This window comes from Nicotiana sylvestris, chromosome 4 (assembly GCF_000393655.2).
Source record: "Nicotiana sylvestris chromosome 4, ASM39365v2, whole genome shotgun sequence".
Classification (NCBI taxonomy): Eukaryota; Viridiplantae; Streptophyta; class Magnoliopsida; order Solanales; family Solanaceae; genus Nicotiana; species Nicotiana sylvestris.
Window position 1 is genome coordinate 20205786 of NC_091060.1, and position 14617 is coordinate 20220402.

A 14617-nucleotide genomic window follows, 5' to 3' on the forward strand; every position below is an offset into this window, starting at 1 on the left:
AATACCTCGAGTGCAAATTTGGAGTTGAGCCGACGGAAGCGGGAGTTGAAGTGAGGCTTGACTCTCAAGTCATTCCCAAGAGGGGTAGTTTCAAGTACCTTGGATCGGTTATTCAGGGGATCGGGGAGATTGACGAGGATGTCACACACCGTATAGGGGTGGGGTGGATGAAGTGGAGGTTAGCGTCGGGAGTCTTGTGTGACAAGAAAGTGCCACCGTTACTAAAAGGTAAGTTTTATAGAGCAGTGGTTAGGCCTGCCATGTTATATGGAACTGAATGTTGGCCGGTAAAGAACTCACACATCCAGAAGATGAAAGTAGCAGAGATGAGGATGTTGAGGTGGATGTGCGGGCATACAAGGATGGATAAGATTAGGAATGAAGATATTCGAGAGAAGGTGGGCGTGGCCCCCATGGAGGACAAGATGCGGGAAGTAAGACTCAGATGGTTCGGGCACATTCAGAGGAGGAGCACTGATGCACCGGTGAGGAGGTGTGAGCGACTGGCTGTAGTGGGCACGCGGAGAGGTAGAGGGCGACCTAAGAAGTATTGGGGAGAGGTGATCAGACAGGACATGGCGCGACTTAGGATTACTGAGGACATGGCCCTTGACAGGGAATTATGGAGGTCGAGCATTAAGGTTGTAGGTTAGGGGAAAGTTGTGAATATTTCTACAGCACAATAGAGTGAGACTAGCCAGTTAGGAGTTAGACTAAGAATGTCATTGGTCGTCTATTGATGCAGGGCTTTACCTGCTAGTTTTACTATACCAGCCATCTATTTCGTATTTCGTATTCTGTATTTCATATCTCTTATATTGCTGTTATTTTATTATGCATTTTTATGGTACTAATATATCGGCTCCTGTTGCTTTTTTGAGCCGAGGGTCTCCTGGAAACAGCCTCTCTACCCTTCGAGGTAGGGGTAAGGTCTGCGTACATATTACCCTCCCCATACCCTACTTGTGGGATTATACTGGGTCGTTGTTGTTGTTGTTGTTGTTGGAGCTCTTAGGCCTGAATCCTATATTAAATTGGCGATTTGATGTTGTTGTGAGCGTTCCGAAGTTTTGAGCAAGTTTGAACGATGTCATGAGATGTGTTGGTACAATTGGTTTGAAGTTCCGGGAGTTCCGGGTAGGTTCTGGGATGTTTTAGTGCAAAAATCATAGTTGTAGTAGGTCTACAGGGGTTGCAGGCCCCATAACTCACCCATGCGGTTCGCACAAAAATAGGTGCGCCCGCGTTGAGTGCTGTACGGGCCCGGGGCTCGGGTTTTGCTAATTTCGAGATTTTTGATATTTTTCGAATGTTTTCGCTTGGGCATTGTTCCCTTAGCATATTGTGATGTATTTGTTCTGACTTTGAATAGATTCGACGCGCGTGGAGGCCAATTCGAGGGGCAAAGGCGTCGCGATCTAGAGAATTAGCTAGTTCGAGGTGAGTAATGGTTGTAAATGATGTCCTGAGGGTTTGAAACCCCGGATTGCACATCGTAGTGCTATATTGAGGAAAGATACACGCTGGATGATGAGCGTGGGGTCTTTCACCACTGGGGATTGTGACTTGGTCCATCCCGATTGATGACTTTACTGAATATTTGACTGAAATCCATTTGTTATCATCATGATTTGGGCTGATTGCCATATATGGGCTTCGTGCCAACTATTTTTAACCCTCCGGGGATTTTTATCACTGTTTCCTTACTGCTGGACTTATTATTTGAACTCAGTCCTGTTGATATCTACTGTTTTACAAACTCAGCCACTTTTACTCAAATTTGAAACTTAAATGATATTTCTACATTATGTTTTGGGCTGAGAACTACTGTTTTACTAATGCCCAAGGGGCTTATGATGATTTCTGGACTGAGTGATATGAGGCCGAGGGCTTGTGATACTATTTATGCCATGCGGTGGCTTGAGTGATGTGAGGATATGCTGAGTGATGATGCCACGAGGTGGCTTGATATAACGCTTGGGCCGTAAGGGGCCCCTCCGGAGTCTGCACACCCACAGTGAGCGCGGGTACCCATGTGATTTGAAACAGTGGTAACAATGACACTGTATGATGTAATTTGGTAAGGTAACAATGGCTGACCATTATGCTGAGTGATTGTGAGTTAGCCCGAGGGGCTGATACTGTACTGAAAGTGAGCCCAATGGGCTGATACTATGCTGAGCGATTGATACTGTGCCCGAGGGTCGGATTTCTACTTGTTAATTACTTGTTAAATTACCTGTTTTACTTGTTTTAAAAAGGAATATCATTTGATTTCTTTACTGATTTACTGCTTTAAGTGATTTTACTGCTTGATATGGAATTGCTTTGTGCCTTTACGTGTTTTCATACTTTCAGCCATTATTTGTAATTATTACTCACTGAGTCGGAGTACTCACATTACTTCATGCACCGTGTGTGCAGATTCAGGTATAGCAGAGTCCGCACCTGAGCGCTGATTCCTTCCAGGCTAGGCAGTGATTTGGAGTTACGAGGTAGCCCTATAGTAGATTCTGTAGTAGCTCATGACTTGTGACACCCCGGTTTGGGCTGTGTCGAGATGGTTCCTGCTTTTATTATCATTAAAATTCCGCAATTTATGAGTATTATATTATATATTATTACTGTTTATGATGATTAACTGTTTAAAAGAGGTGTTCTGTTTTGGTCTGGCTGGACTTGTCTTCATGAGAGGCGCCATCACGACCGGGTTCGGGGATTGGGTCGTGACAAGTTGGTATCAGAGCCTAGGTTACTTAGGTCTTACGAGCCATGAGCAGGTTTAGTAGAGTCTCGCGGATCGGTACAGAGACGTCTGTATTTATCCTCGAGAGGCTGCAAAACCTTTAGGAAAAATTTCATATTCTTGAAACTCTTGTCATGCGAACTTGTTGGTCCGAGTACTAAACTTCTGATATTCCATTCTCTCACAAATGGTGAGGACGCGAGCTACCGTACGAGGTGGACGACCACCAGTGCCACCCAGTGAGGCCACCAGAGGCCGTGGATGCGGTCGTGGACGTCGCAGAGGCAGAGCAGCGAGGGAATCACCTGTTAATGCACCGGCTGCCCCGGCTCCGGATCAGGCTCCCGCTATGGATGCTCCAGCAGCACCAGTTCAGGCACTAGTTGTGCCTATCATGGTTCCGAGTCTTCAGGAGGCCTTGGCACAGATCTTATCAGTGTGCACTGGCCTGGCTCAGGCAGTTTCAGCCACTACAGCAGCAACTACTTCACAGGCCGGGGGAGGCAATCAGACCCCCGCTGCTCGCACACCTGAGCAAGTAGTGCAGGGACTACAAACACCGGGGGCACCTCCAGCTCAGCCGGTTGCACCAGCTTAGGAGTTTACTGTGCCAGTTATGCCGGATGATGAGCAGCGTCGTCTTGAGAGGTTTGGTAGACTCCAGCCTCTATCATTCAGTGGTTCCAAGGGCGAGGATGCCCAGGGTTTTCTTGATAAGTGTCCGTGGATGCTCTGTACAGTAGGGATTCTTGAGACTAGTGGTGTGGCATTTACCACCTTTCAGTTTACTGGGGCTGCCTTCACATGGTGGGAGGCGTATGAGAGGCGTAAGCCAGTTGGAGCAGCGCCCCTTACTTGGCAGCAGTTCTCCACTCTCTTCTTGGAGAAGTATGTGCCGCAGTCCCGTAGAGAGGAGCTGCGTAGATAGTTTGAGTGGTTGCGATAGGGGGATATGGTTGTGTCACAGTATGAGTCGAGGTGTTCTGAGTTGGCTCGTCATGCCATTTGGATGGTTCCAACAGATCGTGAGAGGATCAGGAGATTCTTTGATGGCCTTAACTATCACCTCCGTATTCTTATGACCCCAGAGAGGGTGTTAGGTGCTACGTTTGAGGAGGTGGTCGATATCGCTCGCGAGATTGAGATGGTTCGCCGTCAGGATCGAGAGGAGAGAAAGGCTAAGAAGCCTAGAGGATCTGGCAGTTATAGTGGGGCTTCTTCGAGGGGCCAGTTTCAGCATGGTAGAGGCCGTTCTTTCAGGCATGCTCAGTCAGCCCGCCTAGAGTATCGCGGGGCATCTTCGGGTCATGGTCATCATGGATCTCAGCGGGGCCAGTCATCACCCAGTGCCCTTCCAGCCCAGAGTTCATCTCGTGCCCCGTCAGCTCAGGGTTCTTCTATGCCGAGTGCATCAGCTGGTCACTCCGGTGTGAGGGGTTCCCTTCAGTCCCCTTCTCCAGCACCTGGGAGTTCGTTATGAGTGTGGAGAGTTTGGACATGTGTGGAGGCAGTGTCCTCGTCATATGGCTAGTTCATCTCAGCAGAGGGGTCAGCCCTCGACTTCTGCTCCAGTTACCTCACCACCCGCCCAGCCAGCTAGGGGTGGAGGTCATGCAACTAGGGGTAGCCCCAGAGGGGGAGGTCGATCAGGGGGCGGTCAGGCCCATTTTTATGCACTTCCTCGCAGGCCAGATGCTATTGCTTCAGATGCTGTCATTACAGGTATTGTTTCAGTCTGCCACAGAGATGCCTCTGTAATATTTGATCCGGTTCCACCTTTTCTTATGTGTCATCATACTTTGCTCATTATTTGGGTATGCCCCGTGAGTTTCTTGCTTTACCTATTCATGTATCTACGCTAGTGGGCGATACTGTTGTTGTAGACCATGTGTACCGGTCATGTGTGGTGACTATTGGGGGTCTGGAGACCCGAGTGGATCTATTGCTATTGAGCATGGTGGATTTTGATGTCATTTTGGTCATGGATTGGCTATATCCGTGTCGTGCTATTCTAGACTGTCATGCTAAGACAGTCACTTTGGCTATGCCGGGTATACCGCGGATCGAGTGGCGTGGTGTGACTGATTATATCCCTAGTAGAGTGATCTCTTTCTTTAAGGCCTAACGTTTGGTTGGGAAGGGTTGCCTTTCATATCTAGCATTTGTGAGGGATGTTGGAGCTGAGACTCTTAGTTTTGATTCTTTCCCAGTTGTGAGGGATTTTCTCGATGTTTTTCCTGCAGACCTGTCGGGCATGCCACCGGACAGGGATATTAATTTTGGTATTGACTTGGTGCCAGGCACTCAGCCCATTTCTATTCCGCCATATCGTATGGCACCAACAGAGTTGAAGGAATTGAAAGAACAACTTCAGGAACTCCTAGATAAGGGGTTCATTCGGCCTAGTGTGTCCCCTTAGGGTGCACCGATTTTGTTTGTGACGAAGAAGGATGGCATGATGAGAATGTGCATTGATTATAGGCAATTGAACAAAGTAACAATCAAGAACAAGTATCCCTTGCCTCGCATTGATGATTTATTTGATCAGCTTCAGGGAGCGAGGGTGTTCTCCAAGATTGATCTCTGTTCGAGTTATCACCAGTTGAAGATCAGGGATTCAAATATTCTTAAGACTGCTTTCAGGACCAGATATGGCCATTATGAGTTTCTTGTTATGTCCTTCGGGCTAACCAATGCCCCAACAACATTCATGCATTTGATGAACAGTGTATTTCGGCCTTATATGGATTCGTTCGTTATTGTATTCATTGATGTTATTCTAGTGTACTCGCGTAGTTAGGAGGAGCACGCGGAGCATTTGATAGTTGTGTTGTAGATACTAAGGGAGGAGAATCTTTATGCAAAATTCTCCAAGTGTGAGTTTTGGCTCAGATCAGTGGCTTTCTTGGGGCACGTGGTGTCCCGCAAGGGTATACACGTTGATCCGAAGAAAATAGAGGCGGTTCAGAGTTGGCCCAGACCGTCCTCATCCATAGAGATTTGTAGCTTTCTTGGGTTAGCAGGCTATTATCGCCGGTTTGTTCAGGGATTTTCATCCATTGCATCTCCCTTGACCAAGCTGACTCAGAAGGGTGCTCCATTCGTATGGTCGGACGAGTGTGAGGAGAGCTTTCAGAAGCTCAAGGCAGCCTTGACCACAACTCCAGTGTTGGTTTTGCCATCAGCTTCAGGTTCATATACTGTGTATTGTGATGCTTCAAGAGTTGGGATTGGTTGTGTGTTGATGCAGGAGGGTAGAGTTATTGCTTATGCTTCTCGGTAGTTGAAGCCCCATGAGAAGAACTACCATGTTCATGATTTGGAGTTGGCTGCCATAGTTCATGCATTGAAGATTTGGAGGCATTACTTGTATGGCATATCTTGTGAGGTGTTCACTGATCATCGCAGTCTTCAGCATTTGTTCAAGCAAAAGGATCTTAATTTGTGGCAACGTAGATGGTTGGAGTTGCTTAAGGATTATGATATCACTATATTGTACCATCCGGGAAAGTCCAATGTGCTGGCTGATGCTTTGAGCCTAAAGGCAGTGAATATGGGGAGTTTGGCATATATTCTAGTTGGGGAGAGGCCTCTTGTGGTTGATGTTCAGGCCTTGGCCAATCGGTTCGTGAGGTTGGATATTTCGGAGCCCAGTCGGGTGTTGGCTTGTATGGTTTCTCGGTCTTCTTTATATGATCGCATCAGAGAGCGCCAGTATGATGATCCACGTTTGCTTGTCCTTAGGGACAGAGTCCAGCATGATGATGCCAGAGATATGACCATCGGTGATGATGGTGTGTTGAGGATGCAAGGCCGAATTTGTGTGCCCAATGTGGATGGGCTTAGAGTGCTGATTCTGGAGGAGGCCCATAGCTCGCGGTATTCCATTCATCCAGGTGCCACGAAGATGTATCAGGATTTGAGGCAACACTATTAGTAGAGAAGAATGAAGAAAGATATTGTGGGATTTGTAGCTCGGTGTCTCAATTGTCAGCAGGTGAAGTATGAGCATTAGAGACCGGGTGGCTTGTTTCAGCAGATGGTTATTCCCGAGTGGAAGTGGAAGAGAATAACTATGGACTTTGTGGTTGGACTTCCTTGGACTTTGAAGAAGTTCGATGCTATTTGGGTGATTGTGGATCGGCTGACCAAGGCTGCGCACTTCATTCCTGTGTGTACTACCTATTCTTCATAGCGGTTGGCAGGGATTTATATCCGGGAGATTGTTTGGTTGCATGGCGTTTCTGTTTCCATCATCTCAGATAGAGGTACTCAGTTTACTTCGCAGTTTTGGAGAGTCGTGTAGAGAGAGTTGGGTACTCAGGTAGAGTTGAGCACAACGTTTCATCCTCAATTCATGAGAAGGTCTTGCTGAAGGTTCGCCCATGAAGGGTGTTATGAGATTTGGGAAGCAAGGCAAGTTGAGTCCTCGGTTCATTGGGCCTTTTGAGGTGCTTCGAAGGATTGGGGAGGTGGCTTATGAGCTTACTTTGCCACCCAGCCTGTCGAGTGTGCATCCGGTATTTCATGTTTCTATGCTCCAGAAGTATAGTGAGGATCCGTCTCATGTTTTGGATTACAACACGGTTCGGTTGGATGATGATTTGACCTTTGATGTGAAGCAGTAGCTATTTTGGGTCGCCAAGTTCGGAAGTTGAGGTCAAAGGATATAACTTCAGTGAAGGTGCAGTGGAGAGGTCGGCCCGAGGAGGAGGCTACCTAGGAGACCGACCGGGAGATACAGAGCAAATATCCTCATCTTTTTGAGGCTTCAGGTATGTTTCTTGACTCGTTCGAGGACGAACGTTTGTTTAAGTAGGGGAGGATGTGACGACCCGGCCAGTCGTCTCATGAGTTACCGCTCCATTTCCCCCATTTAAGCTTCCTTACGCTTCGTTATCCGTGTTTTATGTGATCGAGTTTATTAGTTCGAGTTCGTAGAGGACTTGGTAAGAAATGAGACACTTAGTCTCTTTTAAGAAGGCTTAAGTTGGAAAAGTCAACCGGAGGTTGACTTATGTATTAGAAGTCTCGGAAGTGAGTTCTGATGGTTCGGTTATCTTCGGGAGGTGATTTTTGACTTAGGAGCGCGATCAGAATGGGTTTTGGAGTTGTAGAGAAGATTTAGGCTTGAATTGGCGAAATTGATATTTTGGCAAATTCCGGTTGATAGGCGAGATTTTGATATAGGGGTCGGAATGGAATTCCGAGAGTTGCAGTAGCTTCATTGTGTCATTTGGGATGTGTGTGCAAAATTTCAGGTCATTCGGACGAGATTTGATAGACCTTTTGATCGAAAGCATAATTTAAGAGTTCTTGGAGCTCTTAGGCCTGAATCCTATGTTAAATTGGTGATTTGATGTTGTTGTGAGCGTTCCGAAGTTTTGAGCAAGTTTGAACGATGTCATGAGATGTGTTGGTACAATTGTGTGTACATTCCGTGGTAGGTGTCTTGCGGACCACACAAAATGGTGTGCGGCCGCGGTGGGGAACGATCCGCTGGTCCTACTTCGAAAGCTCATATATTTTAATCTACAAAGAAATTTGAGGTGATTGAAAAACGAAAGTTGTAACCCGTCGTGTGTAGTTTCCAGAAAAATAAAGATATTGCAATTTGGACATCTGTATCAAAGGTTATGGCCAAAATACTAAAGCATGTCACTACAGAGGGAGGCCTGTGCGGCCGCACGTTGCCTTTGCGCGGACCGCACTGGCTTGCGCGGACCGCGTGAGTTTTGGTGCGGCCCGCGGTAGCTGATACCTGATGGGTACCTATAAATACGAGGTTTTGGGTTTTATTTAATATTTTGATCTAGAGAGCTCGGATTTTGGCGATTTTTCGAAGGTTTTTCAAGAAATTCATCGGTGTAAGTGATTTTAACTCAGATTTGGCTAGAATACATGAATCTATCACTGAATTCATCATTTAATTCGTGATTTGAGATGGAATTTGGGAAAAAAATTGCGAAACCTTTCAAAAATGTAAAATGATGATTTGAAGGACCAAATGGTATCTGAATTGGATAATTTTGGTATGGTTAGACTCATGAGGGTATTAGGATTTTGAAAATGTATAATTTACCCGATTTCAAGACGTGGTCCCGGGTCTCGGGTTTTGCTAATTTCGAGATTTTTAATATTTTCGAATGTTTTCGCTTGGGCTTTTTTCCCTTAGCATATTGTGACGTATTCGTTCTGACTTTGGATAGATTCGACGCACTGATTTTTTCCAAACTTTCACCACTAATTAGGCCTTTAATCACATATAAACAAGTTATGAAGTCAAGAATCTTACCTCCAAGAGATTACCCTTTGGTTTCCTCAAGAATCCCTCTCAAAAGCTTTTATCCCGCTCAAAAAAGGTGAAAAAATGAAGAAGGGTCGCAGATTGGCTATTTAAATACTGCCCAGTTATTTAACCCTACGCGATCGCAGAAACACCTATGCGATCGCGTAAGACAACTCCTCACAAAAATGCGATCGCTACCAGCTCTATGCGATCGCATAGAGCACTTCCATCACCTCACTGCCACTCCAAGTCCCTTTTCGCGAACGCAAAGGTCTCCACGCGAACGCAATGACCAAGACTGCTCACCCTACGCAATCGCACTCCTACCTTCGCGATCGCAATTCACAAAAATCCACCTGGCCTCAACTTACTCTACGCGATCGCGGATAAACTCACGCGATCACAATTAACAAACCGCTGCTGCTAAAACACCAGAAAACCAGCAATCTCCCAAAGACCAAAAGTGCCTGTTTGAGCATCCGAAATACACCCGAGGACCTCGGGACTTCAGCCAAACCTACCAACATATCCCATAACATCATCAAAACTTAGTCAAACCCTCGAAACATCGAAAACAATGCAAAAACACCGAAATCACATCAAATTCAAGCCTATGAACTTTGAAATTTCTAAATTCCACCAACGATGCTGAAACCATCCAAAACACCTCCGATTAACTTGAAAATTTTCACATATGTCCAAAATGACATTACGAACCTGTTCCAACTTCCGGAATTCCATTCCAACCCCTATATCAAAATCTCACCTATCAATCAGTAAACGCCAATATCTCAATTTCGCCAATTCAAGCCTAAACCTTCCGCAGACCTCCAAAATACATTCTGATCATGCTCCTAAGTTCTAAATCACCTAACGGAGCTAACCAAATCATAAAAATTCCAATCAGAGATCATATACTAACAAATCAAAACTTGGTCAAACCTTTCAACTTTTAAGCTTCAAACTGAGAACTGTTCTTCCAAATTCATTCCGAATACGCTGAAAAACCAAAACTGACAATTTACATAAGTCATAATACACCATACGGGGCTAGTCATGCCCGAGAACTGACGAGCAAAGTGCAAAAGCTCAAAACGACCGGTCGGGTCGTTACACCGTGTCAACCACTTAAACATATATTTATCCTCGAACGTGCCCAGAGTTGTTCCGAAAACCAATAAATTGCTGTGTAACCTTACATGCACATACCCGGGGGTGATTCAACGTCACCCTATCTCATATAGGTCCTATAACACAATGTAACTAAAGTTTCACAATCCAACCTAGCCCATAAACCTTAGAACCACTTTTCCACTTTTGAAATTATCTACAAGATCAGAACCTCACATCTATACTCTGAATAAGCCCAAACAAGCTATAACAAACCATACCTGCAGCCTCAGATGCAATTACATGATATACTACATAGCTCTAACTCTCATAGCGACAACTTCTAATCACAGCAGCTGCTCAAAACATCCAAATTTCGATAATAAGCCTTTTATCAAATAAAGCCTCATTACAACAATTTTGTATACTGTAATTGATAAATGAAACACGAAAAAAACCATAACTATTCCTCAAATCAACCATCTGTGAATCCCTTCTCCTTTGGCAAGGACCATAGCAAACTTCTGAGCCGAACATCAATAGTATCCTTCCAACATGCTGAAATCAAATCCATATGTATTCATTATAGATCCCCAAGGATCTCATCTAATACAACATAACTACCTTGGTGACATGACACATCAATACCATCTAAAACCACAACTCGTGCAATCCGCGCACCAATAAGCAACAACCCAAACATACTCAAATCATGAGAATGACTGAAATGAGAGAGTTGTACCGCAAGCTCGACAATACCACCACAACACAATGCTGAGAACACATCACACATGGTAGAAACATAATGCACGAACCCAACCCGAAGGATCATAGCTCGACATAACTTCGCCGCAATGCGCGACCCTATCCAAACACTGGTTCCCATGAGACACCTCAAATCACCACGCTCACAATCATCAACCAAGCACACTTTAATAACTAGCACCCAAAAGTGAATCATGATAACTACGGAGAAGCAAATGATGCAATGCCATATCAGTCCAAAAGAACCTACCCAATGCGCAACAACTCATGCAACGCCCAATTACCCGACTCGCTCGAATTTCGCTATAAAGCTCAAATGGAATCGCACCATGTGCACATATAACAAACAAATCACAACCCCTCGTAACATAGAAGAGTAACTCATATATCACTCCAGAACATGGATAAGCTCTACAACAATTGAATAGCACATCTCCCAACAATACTAGTTCGGAGTCAACAATTCCGTCTCGGTGCAGAACACACATCTATGCTGGGCCTACCAATGAACCACACGTCAACTCTGATCACCCACAACAGATAAATAACCCTCCGAAGGTTCACAAGGACTAAATCATAGCACGAACTATCATCTGACTAGCTTACCCACATCTTTACAGTCCACAACCGCGAAATAACCTGTTTATGAGGACCCCCAGTCTCCAAATCTGTAAAGCACTCAAATCACCATATCCGATCCCAACTTCACCGCCCGAATATATAATACATCCCTACTACTCGATTATCCCATGAGGGGTACTTCAAAAATTCCTCTGTGCCACCAACAGTCGATCAGACAAGATAGTGCCGCAATACAAATAAAGCATCCATAACTCAAACACATCGCCCTTTCTAAAATATACACCCTCATCAAGCCACACCAATTAGTGATCTCGTTTATCTAGCCATCTGAAGTTGTCCATGTTGCCTAAGAATTTATGACCTTCCTTTCAAGACTGAACTGTGACCTTACACATGCAAATCTCGACCCCACACAACATACCGCATATACCATACCATCCAATGATAAATATGAGAACTTCACAATCCACTCCGAGCTACAAGCAACTACGCACTCAACTAGCCAGGAGCTTTTCCATTTGATCTCATCTTGGAGAAAATCATTATACACCCCATGCTCATCATGCCAGTAGAAAATATACATCTCTAATCGTGGTAGAAACCACCAAGAACTCTCCGAATTCTAGTTGCACAATACCAAACCGTCAAAACTAAATCCCTCTAACTCAACCCAGCTATGCAGGCCATCAAAACCTAAGATCATTACCACGAAACACTAGTAGAAACCCAGTGCATCATAAGCACCCAAGAACCGATCATATATGTTATCCTGCCGATCTAACCTACTGTCAAGTTGTCCAAATTCTCTGAGTTCCTTCTGAATTACCTTCAAATTGATATGTTTCCTTACTAGTACACCACTATCCTTAACTAAAACTTTCCCCACGAACTTTAGCTTAACATCACATCGTCGTAAGGCTCATAAACCCTCGCATTCCTCTGAAACACCCCCAAAGTACCACAACCGAGATACCCGCTCTGAGAAGACCTTCTGTGAATCTAAATTCATTACATTCACCTTCTTGATACTGATGTGTAGAATCCATAATAATATCAAAATATCATGAGTCTTGACACCTTCCAATGCAAACCTCCGATCTAGCTAAATATATAACTTGAAAATTTCCAATTATTACATGTAACATCTTGAACCCATCGGAACTATTCTCGAGAGTTGCCCACTCTACTCAAACCGCAATTAGACCGATCAAACGGACCGGACGACATGTGCTCCATTAGCACTTCGACACCGTCGAATGTAACCTCACCTTAATGCAACCAAGCAACTTCCTATTCTATGCACCATACACCCTTTACTCATAACAACTCAAGTCATTCCATAGATTCTTATACGCCCCTAGAGCACGACATGAACCCTATCCAAAATTTCCTTTATTCAGGTCATCCTCGATCTCAGCCTGTGTAAGCCATAACTGATTTCACCAGTGTGCCCCAAACTGGAACCAACAAAGCACATAACCATGCAATCAACTGATCAATAGCAGACTCTACCACTTGGCTCAAAGCCATGGATTGAAACACACACAATAACTCATAATGCATATACTCTATTACTGTCATAATACCATAGTAAGATTAAACTCAATCCTTCATAAGCTCATGAAACACAGACCATCTACTACTTTAAATCTTCTGTAAATCTCGCATTTACCCTCATAACGGTCAAGCCCACTCTCTTAAGCAACCCAAATTCGAATTGTAACACATATCTTTCACTGGTAACAGAGATCTTCCAATGAACGACATAAGGATCACGCAAACTTCAGAACAATCCGCAAGAGATAACCCACCTACTTCGCCTCAACTAACATCTCTCCATACCCTTCTACCGGCATAAACATTATGCAGTCACTTAATCTTCCTGAGTCTGAACTCATATCACAACGTGAAATTTACTTCACCCCCCCAACTAGGTAACATGAAAAGGTCCTTCAACCTGCCTACAACTCGGGCTATACATCAAATCATGATGGAAATCAAGCACCAAATAGTTCGTACTATCCCTTTCTCGTCCTATTTGAATCATATGAACACATCTCGCAGTCACCTCATATTCATCACATAGCTATCTAGTCATCACTCCCACTGATCGGGACATTATCGGACATACAAATCTAGAAACACGTGCTCACACAATCAACACCTGAGTGCTCAAGCTGTAAGCAAAAACCCGGCCACAAGTCCTCCAGACTGGCCCACATCTACACACATGATCACATCTTGCGTCTCGATCAGGGAATCACAAGCCAACGATGCACATTTGGTACTGAGCGCTCATGCGCGCATACGAATGCATGGAAGCAATTCAAAGAGTTAAATTCCAAGCTGAATCAAGGACACTCAAGGGTGTGAAGTTTTTCCTAAAGGTTCTGCAACCTCCCGAGGATAAGTACAGACGTCTCCGTACCGATCTGCGAGACTCTACTAAACCTGCTCATGACTCGTGAGACCTATGTAACCTAGGCTCTGATACCAACTTGTCATGACCCAAAAACTGACCCGGTCATGATGACGCCTATCGTGAAACTACTCCAGCCAACACAACTCCCGAATCAACCATTATTCAGTAAAAGTTATTTCTATACCATTTATTAATCATTAATCTCATGATGTAAATTTAAAAGAATAGTGCGGAATAAATACACAAGCCCGACATCGGGGTATCACTAGTCAGTCATGAGCATCTACAAAATCTGAATACAACGAAAAGTTTGAAATATACTAAATACAGTCTAATGAAGACAAGAGGGAGAAAAGTTGTGCTGCGAATGCTGGGCAGCTACCTTGCTACACTCCGATAACTCTGCCTTTGAGCGATCAACACCCGCTACCAGGTTCAGAAATACCTGGATCTGCACACAAGGTGCAGGGAGTAATGTGAGTTCTCTAACTCAGTAAGTAATAAAAGTAAATAAAGACTGAGTAGTAAGAAATCACGTAAACCACGTCATAGCACCACAGCGGGTACCGCACATTCCCAAAACAAGATACAAATCAAATCATTTCGTTAAAATTTCCAACTTTAGTAAACATCTTTTAGAAAATACCTTTCCAACCCTTTCAATAGAGGTTTAATGAAATATATACATAAGTGATGAAAATCA